The sequence below is a fragment of the Opisthocomus hoazin genome, chromosome 2 (assembly GCF_030867145.1).
Source record: "Opisthocomus hoazin isolate bOpiHoa1 chromosome 2, bOpiHoa1.hap1, whole genome shotgun sequence".
Lineage (NCBI taxonomy): Eukaryota > Metazoa > Chordata > Aves > Opisthocomiformes > Opisthocomidae > Opisthocomus > Opisthocomus hoazin.
Window position 1 is genome coordinate 123,564,548 of NC_134415.1, and position 26,020 is coordinate 123,590,567.

Genomic DNA, 26,020 nt, shown 5'->3' on the forward strand with positions numbered 1-26,020 from the left:
CAGGATGGGTGCAGATGGTGATGTTTTACTTTTGTTCCGTGTTACTGAAAGCACTGAAGGTCTGTGAGGGCATCACTGGGGGTTTATCCTCCCCCTACAGTTAAGGAAACAGGACTGGGAGAGCATTTTCCATTTGATAGACTGTTAGACTTTGAGTGGGAGGACTAGGGGTTAACTGTAGGATTGGTACCGCCTTTTTCCATAGTAAAAATGATGTTGGAGGAAACTTCTCATTTACTGTTGGAGGGGAGCATAATGTCTCTACATCATCTTTATCTGATATTTTGAGTATAACTTAATTTTCCTGTTTTTCCTCTGTGTGCTTTTCCAGGTCTGGAAGAATTTGGGTATTTTTTCATCAGTCATCTCTTTATCCCAGAGTTTCGACATTTTCTCCACGTTAGCTTTCACTGGCAGCTTTCCCCTAAGCTGCTGTTATTGTATCTTTGATGCCATTGTCTGTGGTGTGAAATGTTAAGCAGCTTAGCCATGACTGTTTAATTTCGCTGTTAACGCCAGTGTTTTTAAATAACATTGGCCTGCTCAGCACCTCTCCAGAGTTTGGGGATAGCCTCCCTTTGCACTCTTTCGGTGCAGGTTTTTACTTCGTAGGTGATAGCAGCTTTCTGGGCCAGGCCGCTGAACTTAAACTATTTGACTTTAGCTTCTTTCAAAAGCTACTTGTTCAATATCATTAACTGTGTAATTCCTATATTCAGACTGTTTTTTCCTTTTCATTTTATTCCTAATGTCAGTTGCTTATGTCTTGAGATGTGTGTGAGAAGTTAAATGTGTTGTATTGTCTTTCTTACAGGGAATATCCCCTGCCTCTGTCTGCATCTCCAGAATTACCTTGCGTTGTGGGAAGCGGTTGGCCTGTAACATGTCAATTGTGAATTGTGTTGGATACGCATCTTACAGTCCATAAAATCTTTTATTGATATTGATCTAAAATTGCCACTGTAATCATGTTTAGTCCTCCAACGTGGATTTTTCTCGGTACTTTTTTGTTTCGCCTTTTTAAAGTTTGTTTTTTGTTCTTGCTTTGCATGAAAAGCGATCAGATCAGATGTCAGCTGCACTACACACTTTAATATCCTGGATAAGTTGAGCTACGTTTTCATTCCAGTAGACAGGTTTTTAATCTGATCTGTGGGTAGATAGCTTACTAGGGGAATGAATATTCTACCAACAAGAAACCCCAGAGCAGTTCTGTCAGTCTTCTGCCATCCTGACTCTTTTTATTATTATTTTTGTTTATTTATTTATTTGCAAGCGTGCTTACCAGTTTCATTCTTCTCTCTGGTTGCTGCTGGGACTCTCCGATGTAAGCAGATGTCATGGCTGAGGACACTATCACAGTTTGTAGCAAGCTGCGAGTTCAGCAGCACAGTTGTCTGGTGTGCAGTATCCTATAATTGTCATTTTCCTATATCACATTTGAAATGCAGCTTGCAGAAATTGGCTGTTAATTGGCTCCCAGTCCTTCAGCAGTTTTTCAGCGTTAGAAATCCTAATTTAATGTTGTTCTTTCTGCAGGGAGGGAGAACCACTTTCCTGTCTTGGTTCATAATGTCTATGATGAATTCATATATTTAGTTATATCTCTTAACCCACTCCTCAACATTGACATAAGCTGTGGATTTTGAGAACACGCTCATCTGTTTTCTCTGTTACTTGTATAGCTTTTGACCTTGCTGATTTCTAGTATCCCGGAGAGCCATAATTGTAGCTGGTAGAGAATCGTTCATTTTGGAAATCGCTGTTGCATTTGGAATATGTTACTGCCACGCTTCCACGCCTTCCCCAGCTGCCTGGAGCTGTGCTGCTGGTAGAAGGGGAGATGGGAGCACTCTGGTATCCAGTTCCATCAGCCAGCCTAGCCTGAGAAGTCACCGAAGGGGGTTTGACTAACCCAGGCAAGGAGAGGCTCGCAAAGTGCCATAGAGTTGGAACCATTACTTGGCAGGTTACGATGACAAGTGGCAGAGTGTAGTAGCCATCTTCAGCTGCTCCTGTTGTGTCCATGGGCAGAGCTGCTTGTCAGAGCCTTGGTATCCAGAGAATTTCTCTAAAGGCTCAATTTTTGAGACACTCATTTAGCATTCGGTTTGTTGTAGTGGGAGCCTTGTTTGGCTTATTGACTTAGCTGCCCTACTTGGGTTCCTCCAGTTTGCTCATCAAGTGTAACTGGGAGGCCAATGGGTCTGTAGCACAGCAAATGACTTGCTTTTCGTGTCATTGTTACCCTTCTAGACCTGCCTGTTTTGGCTTAGCCTATCCTGGAGAAAATTGCAACTCTTGGTGTAGCTTGCAAGGTTCCCATGATGTTTTCAGCTGTGTTCTGCCTTGTCCACATGCAGATCCTAAGGGAGAGACCACTGGCCCAGATAATGCTAAATTTTAAGTGATATCTTTCTCTGCTTAACAAGGTGGATGCTTTGCCGTTCCTAGTTGTGCTCAGGCCTTTTACGCAGAAGGTGTGTACTTCTGAGAGTTGCAGTGATAAAATTGTGCTACTTTATTTATATTTTTTTTTTGAGATCCAGCTTTGTGTGCATGGTAGGGAAATACTCCTTTCTGTTGCAGTAGTGAAATCTGTCTTTATAGGAAGTTCAAAATTACACTTGACTTGTCGTGTAGTACGGCATGTTGACCTGTAATCTTCTGTCCACTACCATGTGTAGGTTCCTTGGCCTTCTTCCTGTGTCTCTGGCTATATATTGAACAGCACACGCATAATTTATAAAAAAGAAATAAAGCGTGTCTTCTGAATGCAACATGAATGTTACTTGAATGTCATCTTCATTTTGTGACGTGGAAAAAAGTACAGGCATGCGACTCCAGCTTTCCTTGGGATCTTGAGCAGTGTTATGTGTTACTGCTGCCGCATGTAATAGCAGGTGGAGACTGTGCTGCAAGGGATAATCTCTTGTTGTGTGTTACGTTGAGTGCTTTTTCTTTCTCCTCCTGTTTTTTAATGAGTCCCTTTCTGAAGTAGGCTAAGCTTAGTTGTCCTTTTATCAAATCCCAGTTGGTGATCACTATTAGCAACAAGATGCCACGTTTTCACAAGCTTGCACCTGGTTTCAAAAAAAAAAAAAAGGAGCACGTGCTGCTTTGCACGTAAGCTTTGTCTCGTAGGTTGTAAGGGTTCAGTTTGAATAGCTGATTCGTGTTCTGTACGTAGATACCTAGTACTGCGGCTCTGTGAGAAGCTTTAATGTGTTTTGTTGGGCTTGCTTTTCACTAAACTGAGTAACCTGGAAAAGTTTTAAATGCAGAGATTTTCAACCCCTGTTAAACAGGAAGGATTTACAGCTGTAAGGAATGGAAGGCAGAAGCCGAGTTGCCACTGTAGGTATGAGGATCTCTTGTAAGAAATAAAGTTGCTTGATGGAGGATCTCTGTAGTCTTAATCAGTTAACTGCTTGATTAGAGCTTGAGTTATTAAATCAACTCTGTGAATATCCATGAAGTGGTTGCTGAGATCCTTCCCAGCAGCTCCTCTGCAGACAAAAAACGACTTTTTAAGCTGAATCCAACATTTCTTACAGTCAATGAAAAGGGTGTTTTATGTTTGTGAACTTTGGATCAGGTCCTAAAGCACTAGAAACAATGAGGTGATTTAACGACTTGGCATGTTCTACTTGTTCTATACCACCCACCCCACCAATCGGTTTGGATTATCTTAATTTTACTAATAGAAACCATATTGACTTTATATGAGATTCTTGTCTGTGGTAGTATTTCCGTGAGCTTCTGAGATGCCAGCAAGGCAGTGTTTTCGAGGAGACTTGAATACTACACACTGATATAGGGAGGAAAAAAACAGAATGATTTTCTGGCACATGAGCCCCGAAGTTTCAACGTTACCTGCAGAAAACTTGAATCTCCGGTGTTTACATCTCTGACTCCGTGTTTAGCTGTCCCATCGAAAAGAAGTGGCATCTCCGTGTTCCAGTACTGTTTTGAGTAAACAGGTTTTTAGGAAGCAGAGTGTATCTGTTCTGGCTGAAGAATATACAAGAGGAGTTGTACTATATCAGTTGTTCGGGTTAAGTTGTTCTCAACTATTTCTCTGAAAAAAACCCCAACAAAACAATAAAAGAAGTGGAGAGCTTTGTTTCTTCATAGCTTTCTGTGATAGCCAACGTCCTTCGAACAGAATTACCCGTATTATATTATGGATGAAGTGTATAGGAAAGCTAACACAGACTTCAGTATTTTCCAGCAGTTACTCTCCATGTGTATCCCAAATGGTATTCCTCGATAGATATTCCTGTCATTTCATTGTGGGACAAGCAGAACTTACAGCCCCTTGTAGCAAAGCCCTCAATGCTGGGATTTCAGTGAAAGGAGTGGGGGCGAGGAGCTCTGGATCTGTTTTCGTTTGCAGTCCTCAGGTGAGTATTGCAAGAAACTTCCTAGCACCTGCTAAACTTCCTGGAGAAAAAGAGCTTTGCTTGGTGAATTAACTTGCCTTTTAGTTTTATTTGGGCTGTGACCCTGGCAGGCTGGGAGTGTGGTTCCTGGGCGGAGGTGCCGGGGAGATGCTCCGCGTGCTCCCTCAGGGCAGGCAGAGCCCTTGCCCAGCCATTTGGCAGTACGAAGGAAGAAAACAAGATCAGTGCTAACTAGTTCCCAAGGGGCTTCTGCTCAGCCCTCAGTGCCAGGAAACTGGTGGTTTCTGGGTCTTCTGGGTGAGGAGCAGCAAGCCCCCAGGCTGCTGGGGCGGCAGGTGGGAGCGATGGGGTCCTCACAGAAGAGTAGATATGCCCTTAGTTAATTAACTTGCTTCCTGAACCTGTACGTTGTGCAATAAGTGGGGGCATTTCACAGGAGAGAGAGCAGCTGACCACCACAGATGTGGGGTTTTGGGTTTGAGGAGGGCTTTTGTTCCTCTCCCAGTACCGGCTCTGTGAAGTTGCCCGTTACAGCAGCTTGGGCTGAAGCCCTGCCTTGAGAACCTGGTGGACATCAAATCTCAGACCATGGAGGGGACTGCACCACAGGCATCTGTAAGGCAGGTGCTTTGACTGTGGAGCCCGTAAAGGGAAGGGGAATGATGGTTCTGAACTGCTTAAGAGGAAGAGGTAAAAAAAGCTCCCCCTTTTTATTGCTTGTAGCAGAGGGGAAGAGAGATGAAGCAAAGAGCACTGGAGATAGTGCCTGGGAAGTGAAGGGAGGGCTTTACCTCCCTGCAGAGAGCCAGATTTTAAGATTGGTTCCTTTCCACAGCATTTCCCGGGTTGACACTGTACTCCTGCCCGCCCGACATCCCGTCTTCGGCGAGCCCTGCTGCTGGTGTGCCTCGCGGTGCCGCGTGCCCGGCGGGGAGCGGGGCACCGTGCCGCCGAAAGGCGTGTTCCTCGGGGGTTCCCACCTCCTGCCAACGCCGAGTCGCCTTTCCTGATCTAATCTGTGCTTTATAACTGAGAGTATTAAGACTTGCTCACATAGTGCTTTAAAGGTGGTGTATAACTACAGGCTTTTGGGCTTTTTTAAACATACTCTTTTTGATGTTAATGTTAATTCTTCCTTAGTGCACTTGAGTTCCAGTCTAAACAGATTCTCTTACTTGGTCAAGCCTAATTCTGGGGCTTTGGAGACGCTTTCATAAAATACTTGTGAGTTTTTTTTACCCCCTTTTAGGTACTGTATTCCTCTCTGACACTTACAGTTCCATTAAGTACAGCCCTGAACTGATGAAATTAACTTTTCTTGATCCAAGAGATTAAATGTTGCTGTAAATTTTTAAGCAGAACCAGTTGCTGCAATTCTCCATCAAAGAGAATCTTGTGGACTTGAATGAATAAGACTTAGGGATAGCGTTCTCCTGGGGAAGCTGATTAATTAATACTTAAATAATATCTTTTTCATTCCTCTCCCCCTGCATCTCCGAACCTGAAACAATACAAGCGATTCCTAGATCAAAAGAACGCTCGAGTCCCTTTTATTGGACAAACATCGCAAACGGTAGGCTCTTATTTCTCACTTGAGCAATGGCATGGGCTTTCATGATTCCTTTAATAAACGTAAAGTAGGTCATAATACCCACCACTGCATCCTTGAACTGGTATAAATCTTGGTTTCCAGAGTTTTAATTACAGTGGCTGCTCCCATTAGGTGGTCTTGTTTCATGGCAGGATGCTAGACAGCTCGCTTGCTCGAAGTCATTTATGTGGACTGCGGGTATGTCTGTCAAACCATAATGAGCAATGAAAGAATGAAGAATGTTAATTTAACTGATGCTGCTTTTGCTGTTAACGTAAGTACCACCAGCTGCACCTCGTAAACATTGCTGTTTGCTTGCCTGTGCCTCGCTGTTCAGTGAGACCTAGTGTGATTGATAGAGGCAGAATTAGACTGATGGCTTGCGTGCCGCAACTTTTCTCTAGTGCTACTTCTGTGAATGCTTTTGTGTTGCAAGAGACAGCTCCTAAATTTTAATTGCTTTTCAAACTAGCAAGTGCCGCTTGTGTCAAATGCTGATAATTGGTTTATGGCATGGAGGTATTATAAATTAAGGAGAGGTCAGTGTAGATAATGTGCGTGTTACCTGCTGGAGGAGAGACGGTTGGGTAGAAGTGACACTTAGGAGATGCTCGCTTTGGCGTGCGGGGGTTCTTGGAACTCACACACGGCTTCTTAAACAATGGGCCCTAATAGGAAAGGACTGTCTGCAACAATAGTGGTGCTTGAAGTCACTTTATAATTAGAGAAGTGACTGAATAATGCAGAACTCCACTAAGGGTTTTTTTTCCGGTCCATTAAGCGTTCATGTAAACCTTCAAAATAAAGCTGCCTACCTCTTTTCACCTGTCAGTTGTGGTGTGCACTGAGCAAAAGCACATTTTGTTCCTTTCAGGTGGGTCGTTAAGAGGGTGATGAACCCCAAGAATTTACCACAGGCCACTTGAGCTCCAGTGCCAGCTCATCCAGAAGCATCTCTCCCTCCTGCCCTTGCTCCACTGATTAAGGTGCCCCTGTGCCTCTTAGCGTGACGCTGCTGCTCGCTGACATCCTGTACAACTTTTTCTGCTTTGCCTTGATGGTGACTTGAAGTGTTTCTCATCTCTAGCACAGCTTCCTTCTTACTCTGTCCTGCTATACACTGTGATTTTTAGAAGTGATTTACTGCATCTTTCCATTTTTACTCCATTATACCCAGTTATTTTAGAGGTGATTTATTACATCTTTCCATTTTTACCCCATTTTTACTTGAAGTGTATGTCAGGGTAAAATGCTCCAAATCAAAATGACTGCCGTCTTTAGGATTTAAATTATTTAGGGTTTAAAACAAGGAATACCCATTGAAGTAATTGATTTATTAGTGTTCTGTATTACATATAGCTTATTTCCATAATAATCTTCTGTTAGTAATAATTGAAATGTTATGACTTGCCACTAAATATCTTAAATTTATACTACTGTCTACTAGTCATAATAATATACTCTTATCTCTGCACACTATTAGGTTTTAAAGCTTTGTATTCTTGAAGTAATAAATATTGTAGCTTTATTAAATTTTTAACAGATTAATTAATTGATGGCAAGCCGCACTTTGGGTATTTTTCTGAACACCTACGATCAGCGGAGCTCCTTGTTTTGAGTAGAGACGGGAGAGATGCAGAAGGAGGCAGAGCTGATGGTTATGCTTCACTGGACCACAGGCCAGGGTCTGGTCCCTGCTTCTGGGATACGCCTGGGAGGGATGAGAGACTGTAGTGCTCCCTGGTTTCTCGTGCGTCCTACCTACAGGCAGTATCTTACGCTGCCTCTTTTTATGAGGTGGTTTGGTGTTCTATGCAGAGCAAAATAAGGTGGATCCTTAGCAGTGTCTGGGTGCTGCTTTGTTTAGTTTCTGGATTGCAGAGCCAGATTGTAACCTCGCTACTCCGACTAGCACAGTTCTGGTACCTATGAAAATGCAACAGTCTTGAAAGCTTTCAGGCTGAGTAGAGAAGAATCCACAAAGAAGTGGCCTTTAAAGCGTTGGTACCATGGGTGTAAGCTTGCCAAAACTGTGTGTTGGATACTAATCTCCTCTTTTGGTCACTACCTAACCCATAACGTGTGTGTATGTAGAGAATTATATATACACAAACTTCTGGTGTCCACACACTTAAGTGCTGTAATGAGATTTTCCAAAAAAGCTTGTGTGTACTTCTAGGGACCTAAACTTGTTATTATATGGCCCCATGCCTACAAAGCTATAATATTAAGCTATGATATCTTTCTCTTCCACTTCGTTCTCTTTTTCCAGCCTGTGACTGAGAAATTAACTTTTCTTGGTTTTGTTTTCAGGGAATTGGTCCCAGTAAAGAAAATACTTCCTGAGTAACTGCAGGCTGTGTTGAAGCAAACAAACAAAAAATGTAGTTCTGGACAGCCAAGGCTGAAAAATCTGACTTCTTGGCAAAGGTTACAGAAGGAAGAGAAATTCTAGCACTTAAGCAGTCATAAAAGTAATAATATAGCTATATACTTGAGCTTTACAGTGTTTAAACACATAAACATGCTTGAATTGACCTTAGATGGCAAGGAGATCTTCCATGGATATTTTTTGTATAATTTGCAGGTGTCTTTTTACTAATACCTTGAAGAGAATTCACGGATATCATTCAACATTTTCTTTAAACCTTAGTTGGCTTACACCTTTATATTAAACCTAAGTTTTAATACTTCATGTTTTAAATTAAATTTGAAATTCTTGCGTTTTAATCCCATATAACAGAAATATTTATTTTAATATGAACTTAGTATGGATTTGTTTATGCTTTCTTATGGGGGAAAAAAACATTTTACTCTCTGGTAAGAGTATGTCCATTTAGCGGACATCTAGAATGTTTCCATTTGCTATCTAGTTCTTTTCGGTTACATTTTTTCCCCCATCCTTCAATATATTGTAAGCAAACCAAAGATAAGACCGTGTGGGTATATTTAGATACTGTTTCCACTGTCTCCACTTGTAACTTAGCAGAAGACCTGTCCTCCCCCCAGTGTTGATTCCCCATCCGCTTTCTGCTGATGTCCTTTGGCCAGCGCAAGCTTTGGGTGGATCTGGCGAAGCAAATGTCAGTTCCTCAGTTAACATGTTGGCACGTAGCAGCTATTCCAGTACATCCTTCAGCAGTGGTGCTGAAGGCATCTACTGCAGAAGCCTTGTGCTGTGGTATCAAAACAGGCAGCAGGGGTTAATAATGTGTCCTCTTGCCACAGACCTGAGCTGGATTGCCTTTAAGAAGTAAACTCACACCTGAATGCTTGGGGAAGTGAAGAAGGGATAATAGACCAAGTGAGCTATGGGGAGGTGCCATCCTTACCACCAGGTGTTTCTGCTGTCTGCTTTTAGAAGATGCTGCTGTATTGAGCACTGTAGTGGTCTGTAATCTGACTGTGTTGCTAATCCCCAGATGTGCACACAAATATATGCTGATTTTTCTTGTTTCAAAGAAGGAATGGCTTCTCTGCTTTAGAAGGTAGGAAAACCTTGGGGCAGTAAGTCTTACTGGGTTTTGTTCACATCGGTTTCTAGCCTAGAGATGAGAAGATGAACAAGGAGAGATTCCAGCCTTCCAGCTCTGCCTGTAACCTGTGGGGCAGCTGGATAAAGGATAGCATATCTGCCTGCATAGAAGCCATAAAGTCAGGTTCACGTGGGTGAAACTCCCAGCTTCAACACCCTTCTCATGAGTTGGTAACACTATCTCCTCTTCTTCCTCTGAGGCACTGGTGTAAGTAAGCAGGTCTACGGTAAGAAAAATGCTTCAGTGGATTAAGTATTTCATAAAATGGTATGGGTGGAGGAAAGCTTTTTTGAACAAAAAAAGCCAAGAAGTTCTGATCTCATATTAGAAATAACTTAAGTCAAAGCAGGCTGTATTAAGCAATCAACAAACAACATTTTTTGTTTTCAACAACTCCATTTACCTTGTGCTAATTTTCATCAAAATTCTAGATAATCTACTACTAACCTTATTTTTCTCACCTGGTTTGCTCAGTACTGACAGATAATAGATGATCCTATTACAAATAAATTTAACACTGCATCCATGAAAATGTGAAAATTGGAGTATCTCATCATTATTTAAAATGTGTGCTCACTCACTCGAATGAGGTGTAAGAGTCTACTTTGGAGATAAAGTAGGGCAGATTGCTGGAAAGGCTGCTTCAAGTGTCACACAGGTTAATGCAGATGTATTATGTATTTATATAGCCTATAGGAGGATAACTTTTTAGCAAACGATTTGGACTGAATGTGCACTTGATGAGGGCCCTCATTAATAACCCATGGCCACCCTGTTCTCATGGCGAGAAGTTACTCTTGCAATCATAAAGATTAATTCTGGGGCTGTCTATTGTAGTTTGGGAGAAAGAGTCCAGAGAAACAGGTGAGCTGTGTGTTAAGTCCTGAACAGAGACCCGTATAGACTCAGCTATAGATTAAGATCCTGCGCTGTCACTGATGGTTTGATTAAAATGGCCATTTTTTCAGCCACAGTTCTGGAAATTGGAACAAGACTGCCCTTCTCTGAAGGTGAGGGGGTGCTCATGTTACCTGCACCTCGGTGAGGGCCCGGTGTCAAGCTGTAACCTCCATGCATGAGATATCAAATTGACTTTTTCCCATTGGGTCATGCCCACGTTTCCGTGAGAATTGCAGTAATGTAGTCAGAAGTTAGTAACTAATGTGGTGACACACCCAGTCGGATTTGGTGCAAAGGAAGGAAGAACTGGTTAAACATGAGACAATAAGCATTTTCTTTTATACTGGTAACTTGATTTCCCCATTTGGTGGGTCATGAGAGACCAACATGTTTGAAATCTTTGAAGCATGGACATTTTCATTTAGTTTGTCCTGGACTGTAACAAAGCCTAATTATTTTGCATGGGCCTTGCACATCTCCTGAATCTGAGTGGTTGCAGAGGCCATGCAGCATGGCAAAACAATTTTGATGGACCTTTGCCTCGACAGCATGTACTTGTAGCACAGCATTCAGGTTCTGTAGCTTGTCAAAGTGGTGTAGGACCAGGCAGTTGTCTGAACTAAGTGCATGAAGGCAGTCAGGGTTTTGAGAGTCTCCAAGTTATGCATATGACAAATGAGGACCATAAGAGAAGACAGTGAGTGAGGAGAATTTGAATGGAGGTGTTACATGAGTTGAAGAGCTTGCATCTGGAGTCCTGACCCCATCAGAGAGCTGGAGCTGTGGAGAAGGCCTTTGTACCAGTCCTGACATCACTGTTAGGCGGTGAGGAGAAAACTGCGGCTAAACAGCAGCGTCCCTGGGGCTGGAGCATGAGTGCGGCGCATGCTCTCTGTTACCGGCATGTTCACCGTGTCAGGAGATGGGTGTGTGATAGCCTTATTCAAAGCCTTTGATGACAGGCTGCAGGACACTGCCTGGGGCTGTAAGACAAATAGCAGTAGTCTTCTCCATGGGTGCTATCTGACTTCTTAAAAATGAATACCTTCCTGACTGCTGGTTTGTAGGACACAAGCAAGCTCTCTGCTGTTGGTGTAGCTGCAGAACTTGCATGTGCTTTAGTCAGAGCTGTGAACAAGTGTGTCGAGGGAAGCACTGCAGTTCTTCACCTGAAATAGTCATGTCTCTCCAGATACGGTCAAAGCATCATGAAGGTGGTGGTAACCTAATGATGTGAAACGACTTGCTGTGATGCCTCATTTGAAGCAGTTGCGTGGAGACTGTCCACCAAGCTTACTGAGGAAGCTTGCTGATTGGGAGGTACTGGAAGTAGCACTGATGTGCCACCCACCAAGTGTGCAACTTAAAATACGCGATTACCAGGAAAATACGAATCCTCTAGGAAAATGCTTTCCCTCCCCCTATCTCGTATGTAGGCATCTAGATGATTGCAAGCAGTGCTGACTCCTCTTGGGGAAGGTTAGCTCTCAGACTACCCACTGATGAAAGTTTCTCAGCACCATATGTAAAGAGCCTAAACCCTATGCTTTTGTATAACCTAATTCTTAAATTAAATCTAGCAGCTCAATTTTAACAGCATGATCTCCTCACGCAATTGAATGAATTCTGTGATGGTCATATGTGCTAAAATCAACAATTTACATCAGGAGAGCAAACTCTCACTGTGAAGGAATTGCTTCTTTTTCTAATTATTCTCATGGAATCAAAAGTTTGACTATAACCTGCTTACCTCCCACGCTTCCTCTTCTCTCTTCGCTTGCTTTCTTCCCTTTCCTCTAAAGGGGATCTTTTGTAACTGATCTGTTTATTCTGCTGGTTCTTTGGGGATGACAAATTAAGCTACAGATGTGTGTTATAATTGGGAGGTGGAGAGAGGAGATGATGAGCTCCGTTGTGCCAGTGCGATAGTGGCAGTCAGCTCTGACAGTTTGGTTCATTGGGTTCATTGCTTTGGAAAAGTGGCCAAGATCTGTGCCTCAAAGGTGTGACCTTCTGAGTGTTGTCATTCTAATATTGATCTGGGGTATAATGAATGGGACAGCTGATAAAGCATTGAGTAAGAGAAATACAATTAATGCCAATGAACATGAGCTTATAAAAAATAGATCCTGTCAAGCAAACTTGATATCTATTAAGTGTTTATAATGTGATGGTAAGTTTGATATTTGTCTTCTACAAAGCAATTGACTTGGTGACACCATTTTGATTAAGAAACTAGGGCAAAATAATTTGATTTGGCATGTGGGGTATGGGAATTGAGCTTGCCAAACTTCAGCCATTCACAATTTGGTGTTCTACTCTAAACTAGTTGTCCCAGGCTCCCCCTGAAGGCAGTGGAGAGGAGGAGGGTGCTATTGTTCCACCCCAAGTCAGCGGCAGGGGAACGTGAGCTTGTAGGACAAAGACATTATGTTGCCTGTGTCAGCAATCTCTGCTTACATCCAGAGGAGAACTTCAGGGAGGCTGTGCTAAATTTGGGTCTGACCATACTGCTCCCAGAATATTCTCTTCAGGTCGGTCTGCACCTCAAGGAGGTTGATGAGATGGGGAGAGATGGTAGAAGAGTGATGATGGTGGCAAAGGGATGGGAAGACATGCTTTTAAGCCACTGGGATTTCTTGCAATCATTTGTTACACTAATCCAAGAGAAGGAAAGAATTAATTAGCTTTTCTACATGGGAAATTTTAAGGAAGGAAGAGTCTTCAGTCTGTTGGACAAAAATATAGCAAGATTTGTTGTCCAGAAATGAAAGCCAAGAGAATTCATAATAGAAAAAACAAATAGATATTCACAGCAGGAATAATTGATCACTAAAACCTTTCACCAACACCCCCAAGGCATCACTAGAAATTTGGTAATCGTGACAGGATTTTTATTCTTCTTCCTGCACAAGACAAGAAATTGAGTTCTGTGCCTTATAATGTGCAACAGAATCGGACTAAGGCCAAAAAGGGACCACTAGTATTATCTAGTGAGTGAACAATGTGTTGGTCCCCGTGAATAGAATAGGGTCTCCCCTGCTGTGGTCAACTTGTCAGTCCAAAATGAGTCTGAGAGAAAATGGAAACTGAGGAATCAGAGGTGACTTCTGTCAGTCCCTCTGTACCCAAAGGGGTAACTTCTTTAGGTGGACACTTAGAGCTTTGAAAACCTTTTATGCGATGCAGTATGTTGCTCGCTGTATCATGCTGTAGCAGCGTTATCACCTTGGGTGTATTTTTACCTTTCCGACTACTTTGCACCTAAACATTGCATAAAGATCTTGCCTTCTCTTGGCAGTGTTAGTTCAGATCGTAAGAGAAACGGTTGCTTTTGCCCTTTCAAGCACAGACTGTTCTTTCGGAGCTAATGATACTGTGCACTCCCTTCCCGGTTTGCAGCGTCGGACCCAACAGGATGAGCTGTTAGGTTTTTTCCCCCTCATCCCTGCTATTGCTGCTGCATCGTGAACCAAGTGCAGTTCTCTGGCCTGTCTTTGTGTTGTGCAAGGCTTCACGTAAGACAAGGAGGGACATGGAAGACTCTGAAGAGCTAGGTACTTACTTTGCCACTGCCCTGGCTCTTTTGCGGCAGCTTGTTCCTGTCCTGCTGCTCTCCAGCTGCCCGATGGCATTCCTCCCGCACTACAGAAGGCACGATGTGGCTGCCCTCATGTCACCTGCAGCTGGTTGTTACCTGACTCCATGGCAGTCCCGGAGAGTCTGACTAGAAGAGTAAGAAGACTTCCTGTTAAAAACCATCTGCAAATGGAAAACCAGCAGGTTTTTTCTCTTTCTGCTTTTTTTTTGTTGGCTTTTTTGACAAAAATTTGGAAAAGACCTTAAACTGCAGAAAGTTGGCTCGTGATGTCAAAGCAGTTGAGGTCTTTTCAGCCTCAAATGCTTCAGTGCTTTGAACACTAGTCTCTCCAGCTGCTTTGGTGAAGCAGTGGAGTTGGGAAGATGTTAGTCAAGCTGTCCTAGAACTTTTCAGCCTTTTAGTCCTGATGCCTTCAACCTGTTTCAGCAGAAGGTATCTTTGCTAGTCTTTGCTTCAGTAAAGAAATAAAAGACCTTTCAACATGTGTACTTGCCTGTTACCTTCGTTGAATCTCGAGCAAAGCCGGTGGACTTCAATGAATTGTGAAGAAGCTGACTCCGCTTTAAGGAAAGCTACCCCTTTTACTAGACTGTATGTATTTGTCTTCAAAGAAACCTCGCTATTTGGATGAACAATTTTGAACTGAACGTGGCAGATCTGTTAGAACTCTGCATTCGTTTGAATAAGCGGTCTTTTCAGCAGTGTCTTTTTGTGTGTGAGTATTTTGCGTATCTCTTTTGAACTCCACACATCTCGGTAGCTTTCCTTGAGCTTCTCCTGGGAAATAAAAGTTAAATAAAATTAGAATGAGTAAGAGATTCCTATTTATATCATTGCAGTCATCTGGTCATGAGTCCTGCTAAAGAATAACACAGAGATTAACGTTGTCTGGATAATGCAGTTCTGTTTAACATGGTTTAGGGGCAGGATGGTGAAATACATTCCTTGAGGAAGTGTCTGTCTGTATTTTCTTCTGGAGTTTTGTTCAGTTGGGCAGGTGTGTATGCATGAACTTAATTTAGAGCATCAACTAAAGGCTGTTTAAAGAGAAAGAGGAGACTGGATAGACCATTAATGCTGGATGTCTGATCTTTGAGGTCTATAAACTCACTCCTAATCTGTGATCTCTGTACATCTTGCAGTGTTTTAAAAGTATACCTTGAAAAAAAGCGTCTGTAAATTACCTTGCCAAACTTTGTCATAATTGCTCATTGCATTTGAGTTTGCAAAAATAGCTGTGTTTATGATCTGATATTTTTAATGGCACATTTCACTGTTTCCATTTAAACTTTGAAGTGACGTCTTTGTTTTTCCCTTTTAAAGAGCAGCATAATCCAGATGCCTGTCAAAAGAGTTGTTGATGTAGCATTTCATGAGTAATCCTTCTGTTTGAGTTTTTTGTTTTGTCAGAAATGTTTGCCAAGCTTTTATAAAGCTCCCCATGAATATTATTGATGTGTACTTCCTTTTAAAGAAGTGATTATCCATGCAGGAATGCAAACTGAACAGTCAGTTCTAAACCACAAATGTTTTCTCAAAAGCTACGTAATGTCATAGGAGGAGTTAATTCGTTGACGTAACGGAACAGAGGTGTACGGAGCTGAAATTATTTTCCCTTTCCCCAGCTTAACTCTTTGAAGCACAGGGCAGCACTGGAGTGCGGGGGACTTTTCCCAAAGTATTACACAGAATAACCTCAGGGTTACTGTCAGCCTGTCTAAATCTTTGATGAAGAGATTTTAATAGTTCCCAGCCTGCTTTCAGAGAGAGGAGTGTGATTGTGAGAAACATTAGGACTAAAACATATCAAGTAGTCTTAGGAATCCAGCAATTATAATTTCGAACCCAGAGTTGTTAGTGATGCTCTCATGTGTTGATGTTAAAAGATTTATATAAAATAAATTGCAATTCAGGCATGTGCAGACATCCTCTTCTCTGGGCATGTTGCTTGGGTGACTCCTTAGTCTCAGTGGTTGTTGCTTAAATTATTTTGGACCTTGACGAAGACCAGCAGCATTGCTGGGTTTTATCCTAAGCATTTCAGAATCTTTTGGCTTGCAACTGTTCTGGGGTCTGCAGACCTTGGAGCGTTTCAGTCTGCAAATTAGCAATTGACTGGTTGTCACTTCAGGAAGAGAGATCTGTAAATTCTGTAAGAAATCATAAATTAGGGTCAACATACACAATAGTGTTCTGTGGGCATCACCATGCAGAGCAGTCACTCTTTCCCATCAAGTGGGGCTGTGAAAATGAATGCAGCCTTCAGTTCCAGCCCTGTGTTGCATTTTTTCTATCCCGGTCTGCAATGCTTGGCTCTAGTTTCTCCTGTGCCCTGTAATCGCTACCTTCTCATCCCCCTTGCTTGGTTTCAGGCAGTGTTAGGACATCAGGTCACACCAGGCGTTACAGAGATTTTCGTTGTAGAGCTGGGATAGCCCCAGTCAAGATACACTGAGGATAACTGGGGCGGCACAGCAGTACTCCCGAACCTGCGCAGCACTGAGCTTTGGGTGCGTCAGTCTGTACCCAGCTCCCGTGTCCGTACGGCTTCCCGGTTCTGCGAAGCTCGGCTGTTTGCAGAGCGACTGATTTTGATTGGCAAGATACCTTGCCTGTGAGCACCCTTCTTTTACTGCTTATGAAACATCTACTTAGCGTGCCTAGTCAGTGTTTATTCCTTATATTGGAGTCTCTTTTTTTCCTGATTTGCTTTTCCTTGCCTTGTTTATTTGCAAAGAAAGCGTGCTCCAGCTGTGCCTCCGAGTGTTTTGTTCCCTTACTTCAGCCCCTGCCCCAAGCTGTGGTACCTGACATGGGAGAGGTCGTGTCTGCAGTGCAGAGCAGCTTGTAAAGGGCAATCTTAAAGCCCTTCGTGCTTCACAGTTGATTTATAGCTTGTCTGCGAGGGCAGGCTTTCACAGAATATTTTTGTGTTAAACTTTTTCTGATTAATTAACCTACGATAACTGTCTCCATGTCCTTGGCTTTATCCTTCTTCCTTTCCAAATACCTTTTTTTCAACTACAAGCGAGATGCTGTGGGCAGGTGCTGTCTGATGCCTTGCATCTTCCCTGAGGTCCATGTTGTGTGCCTCTGCTGCAGGCCCTTGGGTGATCTCCACTTCAGGGGAGCTCTGGAACCGTGTCTCATTGCAGTGTTGAGTTGCCAGCTGTTGCTGCCTGCTCTTCACCTTAATTTAGATAAGGAGGATGCTGTTTAAATCTGCATATGCTTTTTACACCCTGGGCATCTCTTGGTTGATGAGCTAATCTGCTGTGTTAACCTTGGATACTTCATCTTTAACAGAGAAGCTCTGAAACGGTGTCCTGCTGCATAAGAAAACTGTGGGTTTGACTGGACATCATATGAAATCATTCTCCCCCTCGTCCTTGCTTGTCTGTTGGAGACCCCTTTTCCTATTTACTTAAAGCTGAAGCATATTGAGCTTTCCGTCAGCTGCTTGTGCTGTCACCATATCTGCTTGTTTGCTGGTGCAGGGTAACTCTGCTTTGTCCAACCCAGAGCTGCTGAAGTTGGGGGGACTCCAGCTGGTATAGCTGCTTTCCCCAAAAGATCCAGACCTGCTTCTCATTGACCAGGTCTTTTGAGCCAAAGACACTTCTGATTATTCTGTCCCTTTGTGAAGATGCCTGTGCTGATGAGGGCTTATACTTACTATACTGTGTTTTGTCTGGCCTGCTGCTGGCTTTATGCTGAAGAAGATGCCCACTTCATGAAGCTTGCTGCAACGATGCAATATCTAAAGGAGATGCTTGGTTTCCATCAGGTTGCTTCAAGTCGTTTAATTTAGAAGCTTAGGTACAATATAGGATATACGAGCTGTCTGTCTTGAGGTTGTTAGGCTCCCAAAGGAGAGACGGGGCTGCTGCTACAGGCTTCTGTTAGGTACCTTCAACTTCCTAAGTGTTGATGCAGGGAGTTGAGGCTTTACGCTTACAGATAGTCCACTGATGAGAGATGGCAGCTCTTGGCTTTGGTGTTTAAAGCTCTTTGCTGTGCTTCTGCCTCTTCCAGTTTCAGTATTTTATTTTAGTGGTTCAGAACTGCCTGGCTGGCGTTGGTCTCCACGTTTCCCCTTGATGGCAATTGCAGTAAAGTTTTGGTGAGATTAAAAGCCTTTCCTATAAACGGCCAAGACTTTCTAAAGTGAGGGAAGAAAAACGCACCTAAATGCTAGTAAGTAATGTAAATTGCAGTACATCAAATAGTAAAGACCATTAATCGTGTCTTTGTGTTGCCCCGAGTAATAATTTTGACACTTTTTTGGGACTGCACATCCAGAAACAAGAAAACGGGTTCTGAACTTAAGCCTGTCTTTGTGTACCATTTTCATGGTGATGGTTTATTTCTTCTGTTGTTCCTTTATTTTCTTGTGATCCTATTTTCTTCAGATGTCCTGTCTCCAGCTGTGAGGTCTGTTTTGCCTTTCCCTATGGCACTGCCGTCTGGAGTCAACAACACACTTTGTAAATATTCTTCATGCCTTTCGTTATTGAGGTGGGAAAGAAAAAAGTTTCCTTCATGTAAAACTCTCATTGGCCTCTCGGGCTTCTTCCCTATCAGAAACCCGTTTTATTTTCTGTTACTATCAAAGGCTCTTCTTCTGTTTTGCAAGGTCCTGGAACAAGAGTCCTGAGATGGCTTTGAAAAGTGGATGTTTCCCTAAGGAAATCTTCCTGTGCAGCTCTGGCCTGGTGTTGCCCTAGGAGATGAGATGATGGGGTAACTACGATGCGATGAGTCACTATGTAAAGGAGAAATGACTCCCTAGAGTTTTTCTTTCCTTTCCATAAACTGCTTAATGAAAACAGTGCTCTTTCTGACAAACAAAAAGCAAAACAAAAAAAGATCCTGTTTTTGTTTGAGCTTTTTCAGGCAGTCCATGCTAAATTCTTTAGTCATGTCGTGCAAGTCAGAAATACTCAGTTGAAATGTCTCAACAGCGCGTTCAAGAAGCGTTAAATGGATAAAGTAGTAGACCAGCTATTTGAAAAGACTTAATTCAAAATGTGTCTACCCCTGTAAACAAAGCAGGCTGAGGAGGAGGATGGAGCTCTGTATGACAGAGGACAGGAGTGATGGAGGATAATGTGGACAAGATGTTTCTATATCCGCACTTTCCCCAGGCCTTGCATGTGCTTCTTCCTTGTCTTATCTTGCTTCACATTTTCGAGAAACTGACCTGCAGCTGGCTAGTAGTGGAGCAGGGCTCTGTTTTTTTTGAATGAAGTGAGGACTGAAAATTGTGTTTTGTCTGTTTGTGTTATGAGGTTACTTTTGGGATGTCAGCTGGCCCCAATCCCATCCCTTTAAACTCTTTTTTTTTTTTTTTAATAGTGGTCTGATCTTTTTTTTTTTTTCTTCCTCTGTGTGGTGGCACATCTTGCCTTCCAGCCAGCTCTCATTACAGATGATTCATTGCAGGATGAGCCATTTGATCAGCTCGTCAAGCCAAAGTGGCTATATGCCTCATCTGCAGAAATACAGTAAGAATTTACCAGTTTACTAAAATTCTCTTGGAGTAGAGCATGACCTGATGGAGCTCGTTACTTGACTGATCCACCAAGTGACCTCGGATAAGTTATTTAGTTCTTCCATGTGCTTCTGTTCACTGTTCCTTTACCATCCTCAACTTCACAGCACCTCTTTGGATTGCAAGCTCTTCAGCACTGAGCCAGTTTTGGGCTTTCACAAGAGAAATTATTTGGTCAGGCTATTTAAACATAGCAAAAGTCATCCCGTTGTTCTGCAGTAACACGCCAGCAGGATAGGGAGATATATTCCAAGGAGATGTTTTGCATAGTAAACTTTCTACAGCTTGCGGGTAGGATTAGTGAAGTGTTAGTCTACCACCTCAAAATTATTATGATTACACAAAATAAAGTTTCTATAAAATGAAAAAAGCTTAAGCTGAGGTAGTGGGAGGGAAACCCTGATTGCATTAAGGAAGGTGCACTGTAAACTTCAAATTGGTTTGCATCAACTCAGTTACTTTGTATGCAGCTCTCTTGTCATTGCAAGAATCTTCTTTGTAGAAACTGAAACTCCAGTGCTAAAAACATGAGATCAATAGGTACTGTTATATCCACTTAAAAAAACACATTGTATTGATTTGCTGGTAATGACAGCAGTTCATTCTTGCAGGATCCCATGCCATTTCTGGTCAGAAAGATTACTTCCATATATATTACATCTGAGATGGAGAACATGGGTATAAAACGGCTTCGCTTTAATGAATAGTCATTTTACTCTGAGCATTAAAATGAGATAATTTCTTTAAATTTATCTCTAGGGATTATTTTTTTCATGGGCAAACCCTATGTCACCAAAGACTCTAGAATGCTGTTAAACTTTTAAATAATCTTGGATTGCCTTGTTTTGCAAGTGCTTGAACTCATCGTCTCTTTGATAGCAACTAATTAAGCAAAATATCGTGTTCTTTCTGGTCTCCTCTGCATCCTTGATTAGAGGGTTAACACCATGTTATCTCGGGTATTAGATGTTCTTCGCTAAACCCTAAGTATCTACCAGCATCTAAGTCTCCATGATTTGTAACAGATTTCTGTCACCTTCAGGGGATTAAATTCTTCATGCCGATCATGGTGGTGTGTAACATCTCTTATTGTGCAGCTGTTTGTTTTTTCTTGTGCTGTGGCTCATTAGAAGCCTGCTCTTATGAAGTGTAGGTGACTTCATCTGCCTGTATTAAAACAACTCTTTTCAACTCTTTCTAGGTAATCTGGCTTCCCAGAAACCTCCTGCTAAATGCGAGGGTTTGCTGTCCTGTTTACTGACTGTTACACCTGAGGCTGAGTTTGATACGGATTCTGGATATCACAGGGTAAGTGTGCAGATGCCTGTTCTTTTTGTGGTTTGTTTTTCTTTCGTGGTCTCTTATTTGCTTACATGAAGGCAGTTTGGGCTGCGCTTTCTCTTTCAGCAACTGCAGCAAGTCCCTATCAGAGTATGTGCAACAGAGCATCTGTGTTACAGTAGAAGAATAATGTAGGAGGATGAATGTTAATGCTGTAAACCCGATCAGGAGTATTTGAATTTGGTGGTGTAGATCCAAGAGGTAGCAGTGTTTGTATGTGTACAGATTCGTAGGCCTGTATCTTCTAGAGTTATAAAAAGCTATCAGACTCTTCTTTGGGTATAGTGAACATTTTGAGTTCTAAATGTGCATGTATTTTTATATTACAAATGAAACATTCTTCATAATGTACGTAGTTATAAATATCTGTGAAGTCTGCAAGATGAAGTATAAATATTTGGAAAAGGGAGCTTAAAGGTTAGTTGGTTTCTTGGGGGCAGGAGGAGGGGAAAGAAAGAACTGATTCCCTCTTTTACCCAATTCTACTATGCACATCAGAAGAAACTTAAATACTTAATTGTTAAATCACTCTTGTGGGATTTTTCACCTCCCAGCTAGTGGAGGAAAGTGTAATTTAGTGGATACAGATTCGGTTTTTCTTTTTTTTGCCTCTTCCTCTGCCTCCACCTTCTCTTTTAACCTGCTATATTTCTTGCCTCACCCCTTTGTTAGCTTCTTTTTGCAGTCTTCTCTGGTTTTTTTTCTTCATGGAGCTAATCCTGGCCCTTGGTACTGTGTGGTATCTTTCTTGGACTCCTTTGACCAGCTTTCTGGCTTCTCCCAACCAGATATGTAGATTTGTGAGATAATTCAGGCTGGAAGGCACCTGTGGAGATCATCTGGTCCAACCACCTGCTGAGAGCAAGGTCTCCTAAAGCAGGTCGCACAGGGCTGCGTCCAGCTGGGTTTTGAATGACTCCAAGGATGAAGCCTCTAAAACTTTGTCTGGGCCTTGTTGCGTGTTTCACCACCTCAGGGAAGATGTTTTCCTCATCTGTAATCTGAATTTTCATTGTTGCAGCTGCTTTCTGCTTGCCGTATCTCTGCACCCTTCCAAGAATAGGCTCAATGTGTCTTCTCTGCACCTTCCCTTTGGCGAACTGGAAAACACAGTGAGGTCTGTAGGAGCTCAGCCTGTGTTCCAGCCACCAATATCCTCCACTGGACTTGCTCCAGTATGTCAAAGCTGCCTTGTTCTGGAGGGCTCACAAACCCTGCGTGAAGGGGAAGGATCGCTTCCCTGGACCTGCTGGCTGTGCTCTGGCTAACGCAGCCCAGGATGGATGCACTTAGCCTTTATTGCAAGGGCACGTTGCTGGCTCAAGTTCTCCTTGCTGCCTGCCAAGACCACCAGGTCCTATTTTTTTTTTCCATATTTTTAATCTCTTTAATCTTTCTCACACACTGTTGTGCAGTCCTTCCAGTGTCTGCTGTTCCTTCACAGGATTCCCTGTTGAACATCTCAGAATCCCCAGTGCACCTTGATCGTAATGTTTCTGGCAGCCTTTTCCCATAAGTGAGTTTGATCTACACTTTGGAAACAGTGAAAGGCCGTTTCCAAGTCTTTTGCTCTTGGAAATAGGTGTATTTCCCTGAGCTTAAAGCTCTCAGTGTAGCTTTGATAATGTAAAAATCTTTTTCAATTCCTATCATTAGTATGATCACAGTAAAACAGGAAATTGTGTGTATGCTTGGGTGTGTACAAGTGTGCATGGGAGGGGGTATTTAATCCTTTTTCTGTGCTGCCAGTACAGAGTCATAAATAGTGAATATAATAATACATATATGAAACTGTTGCTGGAAATTGAGTCTGAATTATGAATAAGGCTTTTATGTTATATTCCTTCTTTATGCTTGTCCCTGCATGTGTGTGTAATGCTGCAAATTGCAGATGCCAATAACTGTAATTGTAGTTAAATCAAACATCCTCCAAATCTTATTTCTTTTAGTAGCCCTCGTGATGAATAGTATATCTGTTTTTCCTATACTTTAATAGAGCGTGTATGTTGGGAGAGAGGCCAGGGGAGGGATGCTCAGGAATACGGTCTGAGCCTTAGCTTGACACGCTGATCAGATGCTCCTTGGGGAAGGGAGACGTGTTCCTATGCTCCCGCAAGCTTTGCTGGCTGGTTCACTTGTAAGTGGCCCTAGGGAAGGACCAAGAGGGCATCACTAGTTCAGTGCTCAGATCATGATTAATTGTTTGGCCAGGGTGGCTGGAGCTCATGTGCAAGTTCCTCGGATTATATCTACAAAGGAGGGGAGGAAAAGGAAGCGTTGAGGGGGCAAGTGGAGCAGAGAGGGTTAAACATACAGAGTCAGGGGGAAAAATAGCTGAGCAGAAAATAAGTAAGAGAAGTGGAAAGGAAAAGAAAATGTACAGGAAGGAGGAAGAAGACTTTAACTTGCAATAAAGTGTTTTGTTTTTAATTCAGAGAAATGTTGTCCAGCTCATGAAGAAGTAGTTATATCAGAGCAACTCATACAGAGATGAGTGACAGTTTAATTCGCTTTCTCTGGTAGGGAATGTCTAGCAAATCTGGCTTGTGATAAGTTGCAGCATCGCCTAGTCACATCAACATGAAATGCTGAGGATAGTCTTAGGCTGGATATCAAACCATTGCAAAGTTACTCTGGTAGGTTATGGCATGCCTGCGGGTGTTTCTGCTGCCAGGGCTGTGATCTAGTTGTAACAAAAGGGGAAAAAAAAAAATAATTTGGAAATGAGAAGCCAGCTGCATCTAGGCTTCCTCTTCAAGGCTGCTGTTACTTGTGAGAAGTTGTTTGAAAGGGGCTTGAATTCCAGGACGGACTTTGCCTTCTAGGAATGGGCTGCGCATGGGAGTTACGCATTTGTCTGTCTTCACCGGTTGTGGGTATTCCTAGCTCAGCTGTTCCCCTTGAAAGGCCTTTTAACTTGCTTAGATTTTCTGAAGGATATAAAGAGTATTTATGCTTGTTGACTGTAGCCTTGTATATGGTGACAGTCACGTGTGGTTGCAGTTTTTGTGTTCCAGCTGAGGAAGTACTTAACCCCAGTTTTTTTCTGGTTCAGACTGAATTAGTTTTCACCATATGCAGCACCTCTTTATGAAAGCGCGGGGGGAGGGAGGAATTTGAAATGAAGCGGAGAGCTGTTGCTGCGGTGCAGTTATTTTAATAAGCGTGGGTGTCTCCGCGTGGCAGACGGATTGCGTTTTGGAGTATTGCCTGGCAGGAGAGGGTCAGGAAAGGGTGTAAACTCAAAGCTAGACCTCGAACGGCTGCGTGCGTGTAGAAGCTGGAACAGAATGATTGCGTTTTGCTTTTCATTTTTGTAGTTTTTAGGTGGGTGAAAGCAAAGTGTTTGGTGCGTTCATTTTCATCCTTTTCAGGAGAAGGAGCAAGCTGAGTGAAGCAGAAAGTTACTCACAGAAGTCTGGGGTTACACTTTTTGTATGAATTTGTGATAAGCTTTGGGATGCAGCAGGGAAACAAAGGGATAACCTCACTTGTCTCCGGTATGATATTCGTAGAATAATTCAGTTTGGGAAAGACCTTGGGAGGTCATCTTGTCCAGTCTCCTGCTCAAAGCAGGCCAACTGCAGAGGCAGAGCAGGTTGTTCAGGGCCGTGCCCGTCTCCAGGCGAGTCCTTTAATACCCCCGAGGACAGGGGCTCTGCGTCCTCCCTGGGCAGCCCATCTGCTGGTTAAACACCCGCTCTGAATTTTTTTTTCCTTGCATCTTACCAGATTTTCCCTTCTTCCAGCTTGCGCCTGTTGCCTCTCTCACTGCATGCCCAGGGAAGAGTCTGGGTCATCACGTGCTCCAGACCTTCAGCCATCCACTGAGTCGCGACAAACTGGAGATCTGTGTTGATGAAGAGCTCGGACCAATGTTTGTCGAGCAGCTACGCATCAGGCAGTATTTTTTGTGCGTTTGAGTCTAACAAACTGTTGAGGGTTTTTAACAGGGCACTGATTGTGCTGTGCTGTTACACCAGGGAAAGGATCACTACATCAAGGGTGGAGTGAGACACAGGCAATGCTTGTATTAGCATCTCCGTAGGTGCCCACACAAAAATATGTATGTTCCTTTCTGTCTGTGGATAATACATGTCAGGTAGGCCTGAATTTACTCAGAGCTTGGAGTTGGATACGGTTCCTGTTCCTCTCTCTGCTGTAGCAGCCTTTGTAATAATTGTACCTCAGCTTCCATGCCGTTAAAATGGGGACTCTATACTGTTATTCACAGGGGTGCTGCAAGTCCTACGGTAACTGTTAAATGCTTTTAGTTCCTTGGGAGAAAACTGCTATAAAAAAGGAAGAAAAAAACTGTGTTTATAGTATAAACTACATGCTTGTAGTTATACGGGGTTACGCTAACTCCATACGCTTGGTAGGCTGCTTTTAAACCAAAGCAGTATGCTTTTGTAATGTGTTGTGTTACCATACAAATTAGATGCTTTTATCCAAATTATGTGTTGGAAATTGAAGGAGACCTACACAAGGGTTGCTAGGTTGGCCTCATTTTTCACATGCAAGATCTGGAAGTAGAAACAAGGCTTAGAAACTTGGAATTCTTTTAAAAATTAAGTCCTTTCATAAAAGCAGTTAAGTATTCTTTTTTTTCAGCTTTAATAATAATGAGGTTTTGGTGCCGGGATGAGTGATAATTGCAAATGGCAAAAAGTCATCAGAATGTTGTTACTCAGATTGCAGATTTTATTAATCGTAAAATAAATTATTCACCTAGAAAGGCTGTTTTATAAGTGCTCATTTACATGAAGACTTGCTGCCTAATTTATTTTGTTTTTCAAAAAAAAAACCCCACCAGCCAGAAAACCCACAAACTTGGTCCTGTCCTTCAAAACCTTGATTATTTTGACCTTTCCATCCAGTTTGCTTATAATGTCATCAGTGTTCCTGCTTATCAGTGGAACCAATCTTATTTTTGCCCATTCTCTCTTCACAAATGTATCTGCTGCTGCTTGGATTTATTCCATCAGCTGTGCATCTCCCCGGCATGCATTTCCTCTACGATTAAAAAAGATATTTATCTTTTATGAATGACTTCTTATGTAGATGAGTTGTTTGGCCCTTTACATGTTT

The 26,020-nt window shown here is 42.6% G+C and overlaps 1 protein-coding gene across 2 annotated transcripts in view; it reads left to right on the plus strand.

The window, feature by feature from the left end:
- Nucleotides 1-26,020, plus strand: part of KLHL29 (kelch like family member 29) — a 415,619-nt gene that overhangs the window by 44,472 nt on the left and 345,127 nt on the right. The window contains exon 2 of one of the 2 annotated variants that reach the window (XM_075414912.1): nucleotides 20,790-20,896. The gene's annotated coding sequence lies outside the window, so the exon portion shown is untranslated. Of the gene's footprint in view, nucleotides 1-20,789; nucleotides 20,897-26,020 lie in introns of those variants that run through there. The other variant, XM_075414911.1, reaches the window with a different exon arrangement.